The 22,808-nt window shown below is 38.9% G+C and overlaps 2 long non-coding RNA genes across 4 annotated transcripts in view; one reads left to right on the forward strand and one right to left on the reverse strand.

Moving 5' to 3' along the window:
- Positions 1-22,808, reverse strand: part of LOC107837104 (uncharacterized) — a 39,350-nt gene that overhangs the window by 15,270 nt on the left and 1,272 nt on the right. For 2 of the 3 annotated variants that reach the window (XR_001663093.1, XR_001663092.1), the window contains exons 2-4: positions 22,290-22,693; positions 11,445-12,018; positions 10,139-10,288 (exon numbers count right to left, since the gene is read on the reverse strand). This is a non-coding gene — a long non-coding RNA (uncharacterized LOC107837104). Of the gene's footprint in view, positions 1-10,073; positions 10,289-11,444; positions 12,019-22,289; positions 22,694-22,808 lie in introns of those variants that run through there. The other variant, XR_001663094.1, reaches the window with a different exon arrangement.
- The window catches only part of LOC103143518 (uncharacterized), a 75,732-nt gene that overhangs the window by 5,458 nt on the left and 47,466 nt on the right, over positions 1-22,808 (forward strand). The gene's annotated exons all lie outside the window — the stretch shown is intronic.

Below are 22,808 nucleotides of genomic sequence, written 5' to 3' on the forward strand. Positions count from 1 at the left end.
CTCCTGTCCTGTTCTTTTCTCACTGTCCCTCGTTAACATTTTTGTGCTTCTTCATGAAGAATTTACAGTATTTTATGAAGAATTTGTCTTAGTTGGCACTCTAACCTCGCAGACAGTCGATGATGTAGGGATAATGATTAAACACTTTTGGATTTCCTGCTGGGGAATAAATTGGCATTTGCACACACACCGATTTTCATCTGTAATCCTGATAGGTTAAGGAGATTATATTTATCTTTTCAGTTGGAGGTCAAGAGCCATGGGAAATACAGAGAATAATCAGAACTAGGTGCATGTCTTCATTATGTCCAAATGAGGTTGGGATAAATTGGACAAATATGACACGTGCCCATTCAGCACTTCATATTCATGACCCTATTAAAGTGGACCAGAGTCATTTTCTGAGCAAATTTGATCAGATTTACCTGCGGCGCTGAAGCTGATAAGTGAGCTTCAGCGAAAGGAAAGAGAATGTAAAAAACTGAAGGGATGTGAGTGTAAGTGACAGGAATGCATTGATTCACCTGCGAGTTCCAGTGACTCTTTACCTTAGTGTTATATAACTCACAGTTCCTGTTTCCCTCCTCTCCATCAGACTCAATTGTGTGCATGCGTGTGCATGTGTGTGCGTGTGTGTGCTTCCAGCCAACCCTGACTAACAAGCATATGTTAATTATGAAGGAGATCACACGCAGGTCATCCAGCACTCTGCCACTAAAAAAAGGAGCAGGATGCATCACTGGAGGGCATATCCAGAGTGGGGGTGTGTACCCCACCATCCCACACCAGCTTACTCTCCCCCCGTCTCTTTTGTGTGCATGTTGTGTGTTATTTCTTGATCCATTTAAAACATCCCTTAAAAAATATGCTTCTCAAACACCAAACCACACGTATGCAGCTCAATACTCTTTGTAAGCGAAGAGCCAAACAAAGATTTGCTCATCTGAAGATTGAGCTTTTTGTGGTTGATTTCAAACTTGCAACTCGGGTGAAAAGTTTCTTTATTAACTGTCCACCAGCAGCTGACTTTAGGGGTACATTTATGGTAAAAAAAAAAAAAAGAAAGAAAGAAAAGAAAAATAAACCCGGTTAATAGAAATGAAAATTGTATATAACATATCCTCTCATGTAATTAATGCTCAAAAGCTGAAAACATTCAAACTGAGTTCCCATGTATTGTGGGCAAGCTAAAATCTATTTTTATGTTTGAGCTGTTTGTCATCACACAAAATGTATTTGAATTGAACTGAACTGAATTGAAATGAAATGAAATGTACCTAAACTGAGCTGAACTGAACTCAAATGATCTGAAATAAAATGAACTGAATCAATCCCAAACTGATAAGTAGACATCACTCTCCTCATTGATTACACTAACTTGCAAATAAATTTTGTGAAGATTAAATCAGTTGACGTTGGCTAAATGCAGCATACATGTGTAAATAAAGCTACAGTTCAACAATGGTAGAAAGATTCTTCTTGAAAGTGACATGTCTTAGTTTTCACAATTTGTTGCTGACAACCTCTGGAGTTACTGTAATGTTAATCATAGAGCTCATTGTGGAGTTTATGTGCGCTTAAAAAAAACTGATAGAGAAGCATTGGAAATGGTTTATTGGGTAAACACAAAAACAATCACGGTTTCCCGGACTACTTATTCACAGATTCCTGCGGAAAGTGATCATTTTTACATTTTTCACCAAACCTGTGGCACAAGAAACATCAGGGTTGTTTGAAATATCTTCAGTTGAGAAAGGGGGAAAATATTGTCCTGTTGTTGTCGTTGTTTTGTTTTGTTTTGTTTTGTTTTGTTTTGTTTTGTTTTGTTTTGTTTTTTACAAGGTAGCCAAAACTACAAAAAAATAAAATAAAATATTGCATGCTGTGAAGACTCTCCTCTGACAATCTTTCAACAAGCAGTAATTGTTAGTCATGCCAAGCTAACACTGCGTCCTTTTATTTCGCAAACCTTAACCCCTCTTTCTCTCTCTCTCCATTCCCTTGTGGCTTCCTGACACCCCCTTGTATTCTCTTTTTCTTTTCCTGTGTCTCTCCATCCCACACACACATACAAACACACACACACGCATGCACCCCCTCCGCCTCTGTACCTCCTGCCCCAGCCTCAGGTCTTGCCCCAGAGCACATTGATTTTGCTGTATAACTAATTACTGCTCGTAATCTATTCATTTCACCACTGCCAGAAAGGACTGCAGCTGTCAAACTTCAGCACGCCAGGAAACTGGGGATGTTAATGCTGGACTCTGATGGTGGTGAAGTTGTTAACTTCAGAGTTAAGACAGGAGATCGAGTAAAAAGAAAAACACCAGTGACTGGTGTTGATATTTCAAGGATACGGTTTAGGATAACCTAAGTACATATGTGGGAGATGTGATGTTATTTGTTCTGAAATGCTGTGTGTCTAACAGAAAATATAACAGGAAACACCTTCAGAAAAGTTAAACGTTTGTCTTAGCAATACAGAGCATGTTTTATCAAAAGCCTTGAGGATTGTAAAGAGTCTGTTTGGGAAGTGTGGGTTGGGCTCCTGTGTTATTTTTGTCATCTGTGGTTTATGCCATTGTTGCCCAGGCTCTTTCCTATTGTTGAATCTTTCACACAAACCTTGACTGAGGACAGAGAGACCTGCAGAGCTTCAGATGCTGTCCACTGTGGCAACCACGGTTTTTCCATTTGTGGATAACGGCTCTCGTGGTTTGCTTCAGTCCCAATGGCTTTTTAACCTTTCCAAACTGACAGATCTCAATGGCTTTGCAGCAAATCTATACCTTTTTTTAGTAATATGTTGGATTTTTATGCTACTTCATGTAGTTAAGCAAATTTCATTTAAGCACTTCTTGCTTCTATACGTTCTGAAATAATCTGGCCTGTGTGTGACTAATAATACTGAATTCAGCTTCTAAAAATGTGGTTAATCACATTAATTTCATTACTAGACAAAAAGGATATACTTTTTTTCACAGGTTTAGGTTGCTTCGGAAAGCTCTTTAGTAAAGTAAATGATCATTTTAAAAACACCTCTAGTATTTACTTAACTCTTGTCCGATATTAAAATCAGTTTGCTAACATGAAGCACTTATATATGTGATAAAACGCAAAAACAGAAGAAATATGAAGCAAGCACACACTTTCAGACACTTTTTACTGAAAGACATGTTCAGTCCACTATAATTGAACTCTAGTTCATTTGTCTAAAAAGCGAAAAAGCGAACTATGGTCTGTCTAAAAACCGATAGAAGTGATTGAAGTAATCTATTAAAGTGAACTCTGCAGCGGTTCAAATGCATATGTGGATGCAAGTGAACAATAACTGATCCAAAAGCAGGAAGCAAACTATAGCACAATGCATTCTAGGTAAATACAACCAAAAACAAACCTTTGAGTCTAACGCTACAAGGTGAAATAGCTCAAAACCTTTTACCAAAGACAAAGAGGAATCATATAAACACTAAAATCTGATGCCACTCTCATTTTGTCGTCATTTTGTGAAGAAGGCACTCCTGTCTTCTTTGGAGGCTTTCTTGTCGTTTCCCTCAGAGTGTAATGGCGCAGCACCTCCAGAGGAGAGAAGGTGAACAAGCATTTCAATTAGTTTGGATGTTCAACAGCGCAGTTTAAAAGCGAAATGGCAATAATATTTGCTCCATGTGTTACAAAATATAGTTAAGTAAGTGAGTATTACTTTATAGCACATTTCACGGATTAAAACCACAAAGGGCTTTCAGAATGATAGAGCGCAAAAAATGAAACATGGTTTAAAATGTAAAAAACAATAAAGAACTTTATTGCTTAAAAGATTTAAGGGAAAAGATAAACATTTTAAATTTTGACAAAAAGGATGTTAATTTGATTACAAAGTAGCAACAATTGCCTAAAACATGCAGTTGATTACATCGAATTTTAAATGACATCTTCCTAGCTCTTTTACAAAAGATCCACTACCCTAACACTTGAAATATTTATGAATTACGTAATGAAATTAAAACATTTATGCCCCTGAAGTGGTAATATCAACCTTTTTAGCTATTTTGTAAACAGTTTTGTTGTTTTATTGTGTATCAGCAGGTATCCAGCAGCTGACAGAAACTGTTAGATTCGGACCTGCACATCCCTCTTAGATGGTACCAGTCACACAATGTAAGATGTGTAGCGTACAGAGCATACAGCACGACAATCATACCCATAGAAATGCACCTCTCAGGGCGCCCAGGGGTAATAAGCGTCTGTTTGTTTAATCTGCTTAATCTGCTGGTGAGTTCCACTGGGCGTGCCTAATTAGCAAAATTAATTTGTTAAGACATTAGCGTCGTTAGAGATGGCCAAATGAAGCTGCGCTGCTTTATGCAAATGAAGCTGAGGATTTGGCTGCCTGTGTTACCTCAATTAGACCCTTTCTTTTGATATGTGCCTGTTTTCCCCTCATCCGGTGTCCCTTATCTTTCCTCCTCTTTCATCTTTCTTTTCCCCTCATTATCATTGTCAGGTTTCACAAATCATGAAGCACAGCTATTGTATGACTGTAGAGTGGGAGCACGGAGAGAAGGGGAAGGAAGCTTCTGCCACTGCCAATCGCTAAGAAAACTCTTGGTTTTCAATCCGTTGCTCGCTTGCTCTTTGGAGCATCCCAGATCAGCACAACCAGCAAATAAGATGGGTGTTGTTTAGTTTATGTGTCAAATTGGGAGCATTTCTCCCAGTGTGTTAGAGGAGTAATTAGGCACTGCATCGCTGCACGCCTCATAAGTCTGTTTAAGGGTTAATGAGGCCCCAGCAGCGTCACAGCATGGGTTGGTGGGGGTTACGTATGTGGGTCTGCATTGGTATAGGCCTAGCTTCAATAAGAAGCCACCCATAGGACTTCCCTTTGAAGTGTCAGAGGGCCCCCCCTTGTTCCGGGCGGCTCCTGTTTCATTTCTCTGAGTGGCAGCATAAAATATAGATGAGCTGCCAGACAACACAATCTAAGCACCCCTCCACCTAAATACCCCTCCTTTGCACATCCCTTCACCCTCACCCATAACATTATTCATAGATTAACCAACGCCTCCCCAGCACAAAATAATGACCTCCCTTTTCCCTCCTAATCTGGCTTTTAGGGGTGACAGTAAAATTAGACACACTAAGCCTTATCTGTGGTATTCTTTTTGCCTAACGGTAACAATAAATGGACTTATTGCCACCAGAGGAGCACTCAAGGTTAGCTATAATGTAGAACACAAGCGCAGGCAAAGTTGAAAATGTGTATTTGCAAGTTTTCGCCCTGAGGTATTGCGTTTGTAATGAGCGCTAATGCAATAGAAGTGCGACAGATACTGCAGCTTTGGGGATTTGTATTTGTGTACTCTGCTGTGACACGACCGTATTTCTTCTTTTTTGGCCCCAGAGGGACACCCAGTGGTCCATTTGATCACCATCTCTGGTGGAGAGCAAGTTTCTATCAGCTGCGTCCTCAGAAAATAAGGCTTGTAATGCTGAGTGGCAGAAAAAAAACCTGTAAATTATCATTATTATATTTTAGGATGTCGCTTTTTTTAGTGCCATGCACAAATGTTAATATCTTGAATATTCTGTCACTAAAATAGCAAAAAATTGATTAATTACAATTTTAATATTTATTTATTTTGGGGGGATTTTAATCAAAACTTCATCTTTATTTTTAATGTGGAAAACTGATAGTTGTTGCCTTGACTAATAATGGTCTTCCTGGTTTCAATATTGTGCAGAATATAACATACATCCCAATAAAAAAGTCCAATAACAGTGTGTACAATTACCCTTTGAATATTTAATGTGTAAAGCTATCATCCAAACCTGTATCGTTGCTTCTTCAGGCATCGACTTAAAGAGGTTTTAAATAAGTGCTGCATATTTGTAAAATTTTAGGACACTTTTTTCCACTTTAAGGCCTCTTTCAAATGTTTACTTTCTAAAGTAAAGGTCTAAAGTTTCTCTTTTATTAGTTTTGTTGGTGTTTTTATTTATTTATTATTATTTTACACTAGTTTTAGCATCTGTTGCTGTTTTTTCCTCTTCTAATTTTTCCTTTTTTCAGCACAGGCCTTGGCTGCGTCCTACAAGGACAACATGCAAAATAGATTTTCTGCAGAATAGTTTGCTTTAATATACATAAAGAGTGTTTTGGTGAGAAAAATTGAGATAGTTTGTGACACTTTTCAAAGTGGAGATTTTTAAAAAACTAATTTTCTGATGAGATTTTTTATTAATTATTGTATGTCTTAGTTCTCACATGCCTGTTGTTGATTTCTCAGATTTGTCCTGATAAAACTCAATTTGTCAAACAAAATGATTTATATAGATTAATTTCACACAGCTTTTATTTCTGTTAATTGTAATGATTTCTTGCTTACGGAAAAAATTAAAACACATTCAAGATCAGAACATTACATGAGACCAATAAAATGACTTTAATACAGAAATGTGGGCTTAATAAAAAGTATGTTTAATACATACTTACTATTTTCAAAAGTTAGTTTTAATCTGACAAATATGCTTCATCAGATATTCTAATTTATTGACTATGACTGTAAAAACTCCAAGGTTTTCATTTGTCATTCCCTTTGTTTTTGTTGTTTAGATTATTCAGTTGCAGATTTAGTTTTTCCAAGTTATTCACAGTTCGTTTTGGATTTACACTTTGGTTCCTCACAGTGACGTGACGAGGTTTATGCTCAATTACAGATTTATTCTGTTTTGATCTTTATTAAACCTGAGTTATCATGTTTCAGATGATCAAACAAACATTTAAACCAGACACAAATAAAACCTAACAAAATACAAAGAGTAGTCTCCCAATGAGGATTTCATTTATCAAGGCGAAAAGCTGCCCAAACCACTCTGGTTAAATGTGTAAAAGTCATTCCTCCCTAAACCTAATAACTGCTTGTGTGCTTGTGTTGGCAGCAACAACTTGCAAGTGTTTCCTATAACTGGCGATGAGTCTTTTGCATCACTGTGGAGGAATTTTATTTGTTTTTAATTCAGCCACACTGGAGAGTTTTGGAACATCAGCATGTGTATCAGATCATTCTGCAACCTCGGAGTCAGATTTAAGTCTGAACTTTAATTATAAGTGACGTCAAAATTTTCACTTATCATTTAAATGTAAACTTGCTATTTTCCTTTAACCACTGCATAAGCCCACTACACTTGAACTTAAAGATTTTCCGGTAGAAACCAGAATTCTGGTGACGCGCCCTTGGAGTAACTTTCATGACACCTGGTGAGGTTCAACACTGTGGATGATGGATCTTATTCTGATTTGCTGTAGTTCTAAGTGTTAAATCGTGCTGTGACAACCTGATAACAAGGGAGAATCGCTCATTTGTAAATGAGGTCAACAGGCTGGCCGTATTGCATTTAAAAATTAAATTCCATGTCTCATAAGAGGATCTCCAGTTCAGCCTTCAGTTTTGCTCATTTTTATTTTAGCTGTTCATTTCATATTTTATCGTATAAATTGTTAAAGTGGATTGTGTGGAATTTTTCAGCCGGAGTCCTGGACGTCCGTGCTGGCATGTGAAGCCAGCATCAGTCAAAGGGAAGTTAGAGGAGAGCATTAATATGTCCACATGATGACAAACTGCATTAGTCGGGAGGCACCGCATTTCATTACAGGCTACAGGGACCTCTAATTTCATTCCAGTCCACTTTGTGGAAATGACAAAATGTTATTACATTCAGCGGGTGTATCAAACATTACATAGCTACTATTTATTTTCACTTTATTTGCTTAAGTAACTCAGGGGTATCTGCACATAATTGTTTTAAGCCTGAGAGATTCCCTGTTCATAATAAATCATCTTTTTCTCCTTTGATCTCCTGGGAAGCATTGCACAGACCAACTTTAAATGGTTTTGTTGGAGCAACTCCACTTTTGTCCACTCATTTAAAAACTTTCTCATTGTTTTTTTTTTCTTTTTTTTGTCCACTCATTTAAAAACTTTCTCATTGTTTTTTTCTTGTTGTTTTTTTTTTTTATTATTATTGTTGCTTGTTTTGTGGGGGAAGATTTGGGGAGGGGTTCAGACGTGCAGTAAGATTACCTTGACCTCTGTTTCACCGTCTTTCTTATGAGTTTGTTTCAAAAGCAGAACAAGATACTTCTGCACTTGTAGTCAACATGCCAATAAGGTATGTAATTACTGGATGAGGTTTTCATTTGAAAGAAGGAAATAGCATCACACACCAGATTAAAGGCATTATTTAGACATAAAAAATTTAGTACTCATCCTGGAAGAACGGCGCTTGCTTTGTTCTTTCTGAATTTCTTTTTTATTTTTTATTTTCAACCTCAGATGTAAAAGAATAAATTAAAATTGAGAGGAATTAATCCTCAAAAGAATGGCTTTATCTTTAATAATTTCATTTTAAACAAGCACAAACAAGAAAACTTTTTTTTTTCTAGATACAGCTAACAGGAGCGCTGAGAGTGATGATGATGAGGAGGAGGGAGAAGAAGCAGGGAGGAGTCATTTTTAATCTTGAAATTATTATATCTGGACTACTGGTTCCTCAAGCTTTATCAGATTGCTTTTCCTAATCATTGCCCCCCACCCCCACCCCCCCACGTATGTTTGATCTCCATGATGAACAGATGATTAGTTTTTCATGAAACCGTTCAAGCAAAACACTCTGGCATGAGCCGTGGCGAGACGCTGTTGATTTAGCCGTTTGAGCGGCAGCAGACCCCTCCGTCTGCCGCTCGCCAGCCCCGAGCCGGAGACCACATGGGAGCTGGAGCGGGTCAGGCGGGGTCAAGTCTATGGGTAATGATATATCACCTGCTATATATTTAAGGTTTTGCTAACTCTCCCTCTCAATTATGGCCACTCCTCTCCCCGTGTCGGCCTCAGAAGCAATGAGGCGACACAATCAATTTGGGCAGGACTCTCTGCTTTTTAGGCAGGAAAATGACACCATTCTGTTGCTGCAAATCACAGGCGGTTCAGCCCAGATGATCCCCCCCATGTTTATGTACATGCATGATTTCCTAGACCTCTATCAGAAAACGACAGGCGGGGAGATTATTTTAAAAAATCTGCACCAAACACAAATGGAAGAAAAAAAAAAAAAACGTGTTTAGTTTTAATTTTTCTCTAAAAATGTAATAACCATACACACAGTTTTAAGGAATTGTCCTTATTGGATGAAGGGATTTTATATCAATCATAGCTGTTGCTCTTTTTCTATTGGTTGTGAAGAACAGCTTGTTCTGATCACTTCTACGAAAGATAAAAATATTCTTTGACAGACTGCTCAGTTTTACTTAAACCTAAGCAAATCACATTCAATTTATTCCAGCAAAAGTCAGCATGGCGAAGGCCTAATTTGTTTCAACATCTGCTGAGCAGATCCAGCATGACACAGAGCTCCAGAACCCTCCTCAGATGAGCTCCTGATACATGTAAGGCGAAGCTGCACCACCCAACATCTCGGCATAATGGGCTGACGGCTCGTGTAAGCTGCAGAGCGAGGAGGATGAAAAGAAGGTGAAATGGCTTATTTAACCAACAGAGAGCAAGAAACTGCGGGGGGGGAGATCAGTTCTCTAACAGCAACTTTGTTCTGCTTGGATAAAGTAGGGAGGAGACAGGAAGTGGTGCACACATCCCTGCGCTCCGCACAGAGTGGTGTGGTGCAGGGCACGCAGCGGGGAACCAGGATATGAAGGCTGCACGTCCCCCGTAGCCTTCGCACTGATTAGATACAGAAATGCATTAAGTGCAGATGCAGCACATCATTTGGTTGTGGACTAATTGCAGCTAGCGTTCAAGTGGAGCATACCTCAGGCATTTGACAGTGTTTTTGTGTGTTTTTCCCCTTTCTGCGTTGCTTTCACATGCACTGTTTCGTGATGTTTCTGCCCTTGTGTAGCAAACAGCCCACATGTATCCTGCATCCTAATAAGTTTGCTTTTATCGAAATAAAAAAAACAGTATTACATCTTTATATATATATATATATATATATATATATATATATATATATATATATATATATATATATACACAAATAACAAAACAGGATTTTTTTATTTTTTTTTTGCAAATATGTTGGAAACAATATGAAAGAGGAAAAAAGGATGAAAATTCCTCACAAGGTACAGCTGCCCACAACAGTCCAAACATCCATCCTGTTTTTCAGAGCAACAACGCAGACAACGGCTTTTTGCTCTGAGTCACTATATGAAGTCCAATCTCACGGATTCACATCCGGTTCCTGATGTTCACTCATTTTTGTTGTGTCTCTGTGAACAGAAAGAAAAGTTAATTATAGAAACCCAGTTTCTCCAAAGATACCATAATTAGATTTTCCATTTAAAGATTAATATTTTAACAAGTCAACTTATGAATCATTAAACTTTTTTTTCTCAAAATAGTATCTACAGCTCCAAGATTGGGCAAATCGCTGTATAAAAATCAATATAAATATTATGAACACCTGTTGTTTGTTTTTAATCCCTGACACTGAACCAAAAAGCTTCAGAAAACTAAGGCGTTTATCACTGCTGTCAACATTTAAGTGATATTCTCTAGGCTATTATTTAACCTATCTCAAGTTATTTTCTTTTAACGAACAATTTGCATGTGTAACTGTTTTCCGATTAGGTAATAATGGGCTGAAAGAAAAAATCGATGCTGTTTCCTAAAAGTAACGTTGCTTGAATAATGTTGGGTTTACTCATTTTTATTGGACCCTTCGATGTTTGTGTTCTCCTGCTCACTTTGAGACTGTTGTGATTGTTTTTGGCGTCACCGTGGCACAAAAAGCAGAAACCAGACCCGTCTAGTTGTCGACTGAGGCTTCTGTGGTCAGTCAAATTTGTCTTTGAGGTTCACAACAAAAAAACGTAGCTCTGCTTGGCCTTGAAATGGTTTTAAGAAATATTTTCTGAGGTGTGCTCATCAAAGAGTGGATGATAATATTTTTTTCTTGATGAGCAAATACCTATGGAGTTGCAGTTGGTTGCATCACTGCAAAAGCCCAATGAATACCATCCTATGAATATACAGGTCTTGCCAATATTTGAAATGCACATGGGAAAGCATTGATCCAGATTTATTTTTTTATTTTTTCCGTACTTTCAACTGTCAGGGGTCTCTTTAAACAACTTCATCTCTTGGTTGGGCAAGCAGCTTTTCATTTTTACTCTGCTGCCACATTCACTAGAAAAGTTAAAGTGCTATTCATTCATGCAGATGCACTGTGTTTCTGGACATTACAGACTAATGTCCGTGCCCGGCTAATAGCTGTCATGCATTGACAGGAGATGTTTTTGCTTCCTATCTACCACTTCTAACCTGAATAAAATATTTCTTCTTTTTTTTTGTTGTTGCTTGTTTTGAACTTCATGTTCAGCGGCCGTTTATGTTGTCCTGTGGATATATATTATCGCATTGCACCTTAGTTGAGCGAGTGCGGAGGCTCTGCAGCTTGTTGTTTTCACACCAACTCTACCGGGCAGAGGGAGAAAAAAAAAAAAAAAAAAAAAAAACTAACAAGCACTTGTCAGTTCTCACCCATCACTCCTGACAAGCAACTCTTGTGGACTTCTCCTCTTATCTTCCCTCTCTCACACCTTGCAGTCATCTGAGAGAGCATGTTTCATTGCATTTGTATGTGTCCATGTGTTGACGCGCACGTCTGCGCGCACCTGCATGTGTACACATGCTAACCTCCATGCGTGTGCACACGGGTGTGTATGTGAGAGCCTACATGTGTCAGAAACCTGACATGATCTTGTCTCTGGCGAAGGCCTTGGATCACCAGGCCCTGCACACTCCAGACCTGACAGTGCAGCTGAACTAATCAATATCTCACCGCAGTCAAAGGTGGGCTCTGCCATGAGGCCGCGGGGGTGCACTAATTGATGGAAACTCACCGCTGGCTAGCTCCATGCCCTGCGGCGCTGGAAGACGGCAAGCTTGGGCCTTCCACTGAAATGGAAGGGGAAATAGAGGACAGTAAGGCCGAGATCTTAGCCAGGAAAAAAAAAAAGAGAGAGAGAGAGAGAGAGAGAGAGAGAGAGATGTTTAGATTTTGTTATATTGTTGTGCTTGTATGTTTAGCAAAGTGAAGGTTTGCATGCCTTTTGTTGGGGGAACATTTTTTTTAGACTGTGATGGTGTAAATATTCAGCATGGGAATGGTGAAGCTGCTGTATGTGATGTTTTATGGTTGTTGTTTTTTTTTGTCACGAAATAATTTTGGAAAGCTGCCACAAAAAATATAGCATTGCTGTTTTTCAGATGATTTTCTTATTCAAAATGTTTGACTGATTCAGTCATTTTGCAATATTTCATTACAAATAAGGTATTGACTACTGATTTTATGCAGCAAACACACATTATTCTTTGTCTTTTTCACCTGAGTACCTTTAAATAATTTCCCAAATAAACGTATGTTACTATTTAGTGAGCACCTTTATCACGGTGACTCTTAACAAACGGCGGGCCAACGCTTTGCTTCCACGTCGTGAAAACTCAACCCTCTACCGATTATTTTATCGAGAGGAGAATAAAGAGAACACAGGAATGATCACTTGAGAGAATGTGCAGTGACTTGTTTCTTGTTTAAAAATATATTGTTATGGTGCAGACTAAGCACACTGGGATAATTACCATCAATAATTGAGTAAGGGGAAATGCTAGGCAGGGCTGCATTCATTGCTGGCTAAATGTGCCTGAGAGATGTTGCGATGGACTGTCTGGCTAGCTTGCTAATTTGGCTTCCTCTTTTTATGTGGCACTGAAGATTATCTTTATGTTTCCACCCGCTTGCCTCTGGCTCCATATGAGACCCGCAGCTAGGACACACAGTGTTTCCTGTTAGCACCATTTATCGCAGGTGTGCTGACGCATTTTGATCCCTAAGAGCATCAAAGCAACATAAAGTGAAGGAGTAGTTGGATGTGTGCCACAACATGAAGGATTTACTGCACTCATTTATGAATGAGTTTGAGTTTACTTATATTAAATGCAGTGCTTACGCTACAATTATTTTGGACCTTCAAGCAAATAAGATTAGAACCTTTGTTTGTTTGTTTTTTTACGTTTATAGCTGAAGCTGCTTTACATATTTACACTGAGGTTGACTTCTTGGAACCGACACTGCAGGATCAAACTTCACTTTTTATTTTTATTTCTATGCGGTGCTGCTTGTAAATTATGCTGATAATTGTTTGGGGGTTTTTTAGATATTGTGACACTGAGACGAACTTAACGTGTAGCTGGCTGGAGAGCAGTTGTTGACCAAGCTGTCTCTGTCTTTGGAAAAAGTTCCTGCCCTCTGAAATGCACTCAGGCGTGACTATGAATAACATATCAAGTAAAAAATAAAGCATTATTGCAGGGCAGACTATACAACAACAAACCTAAAGCCTTCTTGAACTATTGAAATCAGAATATTGAATTTGTTTATTATGTATTTATAGTCGGAGAATGAACAGCTATGGATTTGGACACGGGTTTTCAGCAGCATATGTGAATTTACAGCAATTGTATTGTAGCTTGTGTGCAAAAGGACTGGTGAGTCTTCCACAACAAAGAAAGTTCACCGTCAGTATCGAGTGAAAACGACAGCCAAACCCCCTGAGAATCAGGTGCACTTTCCGAAATGTAAATCAGGCCTTCTCAGAGACGCACAGACTTCTCCATCCCCTGCTGCTCAGAAAGCTTTGCCATTCACCTTTAAACAGCAGAACAATAATCAATGGAGCATTATTAATGCTGAAATCATTCATCTGCTCTCCTGTGTTATCCTGCTGAGTGTAAAGCTGCTTAAGTCATGGAGCTCATACAGTGGACCGCATCGCATGTGCTGGTTTAAATAAAATCCATCGCATCTGCTCTCATTTACCCGAGATCAATATCTTACCAAAAGTGGAGCTTTACCTTGAACTATCTGTACTTTTTTTTTTAAGTTATTCTATAGCAAATATATTTTGACACACTGATCATAAATGTTTGACGCAAATCAGATCAGCCAAAAGATCTTTGATAGTGAGTAGTTTCATCTGTGACAACACTGCTCCTAATCCCAGTGGTTCCTACGCAGCACCTTGTAGGACTCTTCGGTTTTCAGCCAGAAAAAGAACCATCCATGTCGACTTCAATCATTAATAAGCAACGTTTCCCTACACAAGCCCTTCCACAATCCCTCAAAGACCTGGCCGTGAATTTTTCATAAACCAAGTCTCTGTTTCTTGTTCATGAGCCGTCTCTGTACACTGAAGCCTATTCCTTCCATGTCCAACCCCGCGAATTTATTGGCTGTAGCAGGAGTGCGAGTAAAGCAGTGGCACTCGGCTTAGGGAAGAAGAGGGAGCGACCTCGCTCCTTCATTACAGGAGGCAGATGTAAATCAAACTAATTATGGAGCCACTACGGTATCGAACCCATGGAGGGGAAATGAAATGATCAGAAGCAGGTCGGCACTCAAAAGAGAGAGAGAGAGAGAGAGAGTTAATGAAAATATTAATTACCTGGTGATATAGTGGGAACACCTCACACACACCCTCGGTTCCTCTCTGCCTCAAAGCCCCTACCTCAGAGAGCATTTGTTTTAATTGAGTAATAATAAGACTGTTACATTTGGCTGAGTCACTTGATTAGGGTCTGTAATTGACCAATAAAGGTACATGATTGGCAATTATAAAATCCAATGTAGTGCTAATTACTTAGCAACTCTAAAGTGTCTAACATGGACAGCAGTACAGTTCTAAGCAGATGGTTATTTTAAAACTCATAAAATCAGAGCATAGTGAGTTCAGAGTCAGTAAATCCACAAAACGCCTTCGACGCGTCCCATAAACCCTCTCTCAAACACATCCTTCCTAATATTAGTAGAATTGGCTGTTAATACCAGATTTGGCCACATGATTGATTTTCCTCTGTGTTTTTGTTCTGAATTATTCAGTGGTACACTTTATCTCCTCACCTTCCCTTCTCCCCAGACTGTTGTACCTCCTCCCCTCACTACTATGTCATGTGACGATGGTCAATAAGTGGCAGAAATTTGGATCCTGACTGTTTCAGACAGCATCATTCTTAGAATACACAAATGAGAAGATAGTATGCTGCCCAAATAGGTGAAATTGAGTTGCAGTCAATCAAAGTCATTGGAGAATTAATCAACCTTTGTAATTAATCAACAAAATTCCTTTATGCTCTTTCCTAAAACTGTTCAAAACACAATGTTACTTTAGAATAGGTACACTTTTAAATTAGCAGGATGTAATTCAAAAAAAGTCTCTGTCATTATTTTTGGCATGGAGCAAATGGAAATGTTGGCAATCATAACTGAGCTAAATCTTATTTCATGACACTAAGACAAAGAGCGTATTTGTATGTAGTACATGTTAGTATCTGATTCCCACTGTTGTTAGAAGTTAAGCAGATAATTCTTCTTGATTCTTTCCAGATTTTGGTTTTCTAATAATTGGGAATAACACATAGACATGTACAGAAAAAAAACTTTTAAAAAAAAAATATATATATTTTTTTTTTGCACTGCCACCCCTCCCCTTCTCAATGCGAACTATTTCACTCCGCTGATAATCATGTACATGTGGATGTAATCTGCCATGTGACACAATTTGGCGCTAATTTTTTTGCTTCAGGCGACACTAGCACACAGTGTTCAGGCGTCACTCTCACAACATCCAAACACAAGTCAATTTTTATTTACCAATTTCCAAGGGGTTTGAAGGACAAATTGATTCCATTAAGGCAACCGAGCCTGTGCTTTGAAACTCTTGCTGAGATACATCAATGTGACTGCTGCTTATTACTCAAGCATAATTAGCCATGTCAACCTATGCAGCTCGATGAGGTGATGCATTCGTTCAGCTACCTGTCTGGCTCGCAGCAAGCGAGCGAGTGAGTGAGTGAGTAAGTGAATGAGTTTTACATAGTTCTTGGCTTTCCTCTATTCGGAGTGACAGCCTAATCAGTAGTTTGTCAAAGCCGACTCCAGCTCCACCTGTCAAAGCTGTCAGTCTTCTGAGGAGCCGATGAGGTCCCCTGAGTAATAAGCAGCAGAGCTGATTTCACCACCGTGTGACCTGCAAGGTGTGAAGCCAGGCCACTGAGGACATCATAATCATTGTCAGAACATGTGGTATTGATGAAAGATGTCAAGGAATGGCTGAAACCTAACATGAGATCCTGGAGGCACTCAGTGGAGTCTCTTGGGTGTGATCATAGTTATAACCCAGTGCATTGTGTGATAGTGATGCAAGGCAGCTGCAACATCTGTTGGATGTAGAGAATGTTGTTGAAGGAGTTTTTGTACCTGTTTTTGTTCTGCTAACAGATTCAAGAGTCGCATGTCTGATTCAATGTTTTAGCTGCAGAAATGCAACCAATAGTTCATCTCTCAGTTCTATGCTCAGAGGCGGACTGGTGCCACTTTCTTAAGGTGTCCATCAAAAAGCTCATTTTGTTATTCATGCATTCCAGCAATGAGATTTAGGGAGTCATTTTCCAGTCTGTGTAACCAGATGCTAGCAAGATCAAAGAAAGGCAATCAATGGCCTGTATGCTGTGCTCTTCACCATGTTTTCACTCTGAGATGCTTCCTTTTTCTGTTAAACGATGTCTGACTTGCAGCATCCCAAATATCATTTACTGAACATGTAAAATGTCCATAAATGCAGACAAATAATGCAGAAGAACGATGATCCATCTGGAGTTCCTAGCCCAGGTACAAGAGCAGAACATGATGCCCACCCAAGTTAAAAGTAGTGATAGCCAACCCTGCAATTCAAATTTAAATCAGAAAAGTGAAGATTAATGTGGTGATTTATCCACTGAGGAAGAGGAAGTGAAGAGATGAGAGCAGAAGCATGGAGACTTAACAAACCAGCACCTCAGGGAGTGGTTTAAAATACTCTGTAACTATGTTATACGTCCAATAATTTACAAACCAATATGCTAAAATTTCACAAGCATTTAGGTCATGTGTTGTATTTTCTGGACCGGGATTGCTTCTTTGATATCCGCTTGTGTCGGATCTCCCATTTCTCCAAACAGCTGTCACAAAAAAAGGAAATCATGCATTGACTATGTAAGTCTCACTTCTTTCCACATGTCCATGTAAAACTGCTCAGCGATAATGAAGCTTTCAAGATGTTATTCTAGGGACACTGTCAGTCAACCCAAGCCTCACAAGTTCATCTGAGGTTAGTTTTCTCAAAACAAGATGGACTTTGGTTCCAAAAAAGACACTTCAGGTTACTGCTACCCACAATGGTGGATGGAAGAGGAGTAAAGTAGTCAGCATCTGCAGTCAAATAGTCTCCATAATTTGTCAAGCTATTTGTTGAGGTATGAACATGTTGCGTCATTATCCATCAGCCTTGGTTTGTTTATTCCCTCAAAGAGACTCAAAACATTTCAATATTGTAGAGTAAAATGTGTTTTAAATGCAGAGTGTTTTAGATGGTAGAGGGGACACCTGTGTCCACTGTCATGAAGCTCCACCAATGTTTGTAACTAAAGTGCTTGCTATGTCATTTTTCAGTGTCACCAATAAGTGGCTACACTTCTATTGGGCAAATTGTATATTTGACCAAGAAAACAAGCATTTATTTGTTTAAAGCCATGAACAGTGACATACTTCAATATGTTGAGCCTTGTTGAGCCGCCTTATTTCGGGTAGACATTAATCAAAGTATTCCTTTTTTAGTGGGTGTTTTATCATTTTTATCTGCTTTGAAAACCAACGGAAATGGCAAATGAGATTTGTTTGCTTCATTCTTTCATGGTTTTAAGGTTGTTGTTTTTTCTTAAACTCTAAGATACAAAGTTAAAAAAAAACTCTTCATCAAGCTCACTGTCAAAAGGTTTTCTGCTTGTGAATATGCTACTTTTTTGGGATTTATTTTTGTATACCAATGTGAAAAGTGATTATTCTGGATAACTGGAGTTTCAATAGCTCTCACCCTTCTGGTACTTGAAATTTTATGACATTTATAAACTAGGATCATGCAAACAAAAAATAATAATAATAATAAAAGAGAAAATAGTTGACTGTGGATGTTAGCTTCAGACAGAGTTTCAGATTTCTACTTTAGCGATGGAGAAAAAAAGTTAAAGATATTTAGTTGGACGATCTAATCTGTAAAGTTTAAATCGTCCAGAATATAAAATGTGCTGAGGTGTTTGTTTCTGTGTTTGGTCTAGTTGAAAAGACTGGGGACTATTAAAGAATGGAGAATGAAAATGTTCATAAAAACTGTGTTTTGTGGGTTTTGTGAAGCTGGATGAAGCCGGTTAATTTAGCCATTATGTTTCCGTGAAAATGTATTTAAAAAGTTATAGTTCCAGAGTTTGATACAATTAGACTTCTGCCCCGTTGTGATTGAATATTGCATCTTTAGAATAGTATCAGAACAAGAGGGGCTAAAAATAAATCTCACGATCGCTGCTGCTCCACTACTTTAACAGATTTCAGATTTTCAGTGTGTGTGTGCGTGCGTGCGTGCGCGTGCGTAACATTGAGAGAGAAAGGGAGAAAGAGAGAGAGAGAGAGAGAGAGAGAGAGAGAGAGCATCAACATTTGTTCCCCTGTATGCTTCGAGTTCAGCAAATGAGTTGAACCAACCTTCCCGGGCAGTCCTCCCTGTCTACCCCAACCTCTAACAACTCATGAAATATTTACGGTGCCTCACAGTAACCTCTCACACATCCACTCACACACATATATTTTTCTTTCTGTCATTTTAGCTGATAGTCAAGGGATGTAAACGTAAATGTCCGCTTAAGCCTCGGTTTATTTTGAGAGAGCATGCGAAGTTCACCTCGCAAACCTCTCACCCCTCCACAGACGCGTTCACGGGCTACTCGTAGCCTAGACACTCGGTGAACTTATGTGCGATTTCAGCGAGCGTTTCGGGGGCCCAGTGTATTGTATTCTGGTTGAATGTATGCAGAGGTAGCTGGATACAAACTTGACACCCGGCCGATCGGCAGCTGCCGGCTGTTTAATCAACAGTGATGAATATTTGATGGCGTGGCGGCGGGCAAATGGTGGCCGACACCCTCCTCATTATCGAAGTCCGTGTGTACAGAGGAAGATATTGAATATCTCTCCGATGGGGACCTGGCCCCTGTCAGCAACATGAAATGCCCCTACATTTCCCCACCACACGGAAGTCTAGACCTTAAATATGTGCAAAGCAAACCACGCAGAACCAGTTATGGATGAAGCACCTAGATTCCGAAACACCTGTAATTATGATTTTGATGGTTCAATGGTGTACGTAAAGGTACAAATGGAAAAGTTGATAGTAGAAGCTAAAACAAAGTTTATTAAGTGGAAACATACTGGAGATTATCCCAAAAGGACTATGCAAAGCACTTCAGCACAAAGGACAGCGACATAAACAGGTCAGAAACAAAGTCGTCGTGGAGGTAGAAAAAACTAATTTATTCATTCTCTGCACAAATCACCGCTCCAAGCATTAACTTCTTATTTTACATTTTGCAAATAAAGAAGAGAAAAATTATTTTGCAATATAAAAAAAGAATAAGGCCTTTCTCTTGTACATACATTATTTTTGTTTTAAAGTATTGTGCATACTTATTGTAAGATTTGGGTTTAGCTTATGTAGTCAAGGTTAGAATCAATAGAATGTGCGTTTTAAAGAATTATGAACTTTGAAGAGGTATTCACCTTTGGTTAACCTTACTGAGCCTGACTCTCCTAGACAGAGAACTAAAGTTCCTGTCCTACATTGTATTATTTTATTTTATTTTTTGTATTATTATTTTGAGTAAAGTATTTTCTAAAAAACAAATCTGTAAATTCACACTAAACAAAACATTAGTTTAAAACTCCTGTCGCTTCTCTTGAGTTTACGTCGATGACGCTGACGTTGGGTCTCCTAATATGGCATGTTCCCCCTGGTACCCTCCGTATGTTTCCGGTCGCTCGCCCCTCTCTTGTCTCGCGCGCCTACCTGCTGATACACGTGCGAGTAATGACGAAAGGGAGCAGGGTTCAAAGAGCACTCCGCCCGGGGCCGTGGCGGCTCTTTGAAGGCAAGGACTGGGAAATAAGTGACATTTAGGAAGTGAGGCAGGTTTAGCATAAAGTGACATTTAGGTGGCGGGACGTGATTTGAGAACGAGTTGAAACATCCCGCCATGATCACGTGAAGACACTGACAAGTGTTTTGATGTTTTAGTGTCGCACTTTATCAGTTTAGTTGTCAAGCGGTGACTTCAAACAACTGTACGAAGGTTAAACCGTGCATATTTCCAGATTTGTATTTTTTATTTTAGTTTTTATTTGGACTAAACTTGACAATTGGGCCATTGTGAAAGAATGTTGTGTACATTTCCAACAGGTATCTTGTGGGTCGAGTTTATAGGTACCCTACTAATTATCTGCATGGTGCAAAGATGTGACACAAAACAGAACTGAATGGGTGATCATGGCTCATTGATTAATACTCAGTTTGTGGTTGGTTGCTACATAAGTATTGATTTTGGAACCTTTTCCAACTTTGACAAGAGTTTTTGTGTTTGTTTGTTTGTTTGTTTGTTTGTTTGTTTGTTTGTTTGTTTGTTTTTGTGACAAAATAAATGTAATTATAAATAGATCTTTTGGGAAGAGCAAAATGAAAAAAGAGGATGTAGGGGTTTATCCCTGTTTTTTTGTTTGTTTGTTTTTTTATAAATTATAATTTGTAAATCTCATAAAGTTGTCAACTACCACAGCTAGTGTACAATTATTATTATTATTATTATTATTATTATTATTATTATTATTATTATTATTATTATTATCAGTCCCAATTGAAGTACGTATTGAAATCCACAGAGCAAAGAACCGAAGTATCAAATTTCGCTTCTATAGACTGCCAATCTTAGTCGTTAATTTATTTCCAAATACAAAAAAGTCACCACCTCTGCAAGTTTGAACTGTTCCCATCACGTCGCCTATTCTTTTGCTTCCCTGCAACTTTTTGACCCGTCATCTAAACAACTACACCCACAATAGGACTTTTGTGCTCCACACTAATACAAATTTAAATAGTTTTTTTTTTCCCCTTTTTTGTTATGAAGGCGACCTGCATATCCTTGATGCGTCCATATCCATTTTTATCTCTCATTCGCTACATGACAAGAGGTCAGCCCCTCAAGATCAAATATTTTTCTTACTAAATGACGGATTTATTAGACAAATAAGTTGTGCGTCTGACTCTGAACCCTCTGTGATTGAAATATACCCCTGTGTCAACAGCACCGCCTCTCAAACCGGGTCCCCGGCGATGAAGGGCTGCCACGGCGGATTACTGAGCAAATATGAGTGGGAAATGAGTGCAGATCTGGGGGATCTACCCATCCGCATCCCAGGTTTGACATTTCCGTCCAAAGGCCAACCTTAGCGCGCATTGTTAGATCAACTGAGCCATCTGAGGCTTCTCTTTTTATTATTTATTTTTGAAGAAAATTCATAAGCTGGCCTAGAATAATATCAAAAACAAAAATGAGTTCAGATTAAACAAATAACCGAACAAAACGTCAATTGTAAGCATCCCCCCCACCCCCAACCCTCCTTCCCTTTTACCTTCAGCGCGTCATCTTGTAATTATAATGATCTAATCCATCTTAACCTGGGTGCCTAACAGCTGCGATTAGAGTAGGCTCACTTTCTTCCGCTCAGAGCCATAGTAAAAACTCGTACGCTCGTAAATCTAAGCGCCCCGCGTAACCATAACGTGGCGAAATCATTATTTGCCGAGGTGGTGTCAGAGACTCGCTCATTTCGTCTGTCAGGAATCCAATTTCCTTTTATTTACATCCGCGGTATAGATTAATTACTCCCCTGACTAGTAGCCTGCAGGAATTAAGTTATGGGATCCTTTGGAAGGCTCCACGATTAATCCATCACGGCCTACGCAAGGATACAAAGGCGGAAGCAGAAGATGTGATTAATATGGGCGAAATTTGCCTATATGGTGAATAATAATAATAATAATAATAATAATAATAATAATAATAATAATAATAATAATAATAATAATAATAATAATAATAATAATAATGTGAAACCAGTTTTCTGTGGCCCAAGAAGCACGACCAAAGCATCACGGGAAGTAACACGGTGGGAAGAGTTTAAGGTACTTGAACGATCCAGACATGCAAAGGGGAAGAGAAGGCCTTTTTTTCTTTTTCTTTTTTTTTTTCTTTTTTTTTTCTCTCTCTCTGTCTGTCTCAGGTCTGTATTATGAATACCTGAGATCAGGTGACGATGCGAGGTGCAGTATTGATGGAGCTTTAAGGGTTATGATATCGCCGAGGCCATCGATGAAATATCCCCAACTGATTAATAGAGGGCTCTGTCGTAACGGCTTGACATATGGTAGGCGAGGCAGCTGGGGACGGTACCTCAGGCATCCCCTACGGCCATTAACATATTAGAGGCTATTGTGAAGGCAGACAGTCCGACTTCATCCACAGACCCTTGTGCAGAGAGACAGCACCCCAGAGCTGTTTGATATAGGCTTTCAATAATGCATTACTCTTCAGTCCGCCAGCGGAGCTGTTCGTGGTGCTGAAATGATGTGCCATGTGGCGCGTGTGGTGCCGCCGGTGGAGAGTGTTCAGTGCCAACGGTGCTGCGTGGCTGACTGTCCGTACTAAAAATAAATAAATGAATGAATGAATAAATAAATAAATAAATTATCAGAAATGATCAGATAGATAGATAGATAGATAGATAGATAGATAGATAGATAGATAGATAGATAGATA

This window comes from Poecilia formosa, unplaced genomic scaffold (assembly GCF_000485575.1).
Source record: "Poecilia formosa unplaced genomic scaffold, Poecilia_formosa-5.1.2 Scaffold113, whole genome shotgun sequence".
NCBI lineage: Eukaryota > Metazoa > Chordata > Actinopteri > Cyprinodontiformes > Poeciliidae > Poecilia > Poecilia formosa.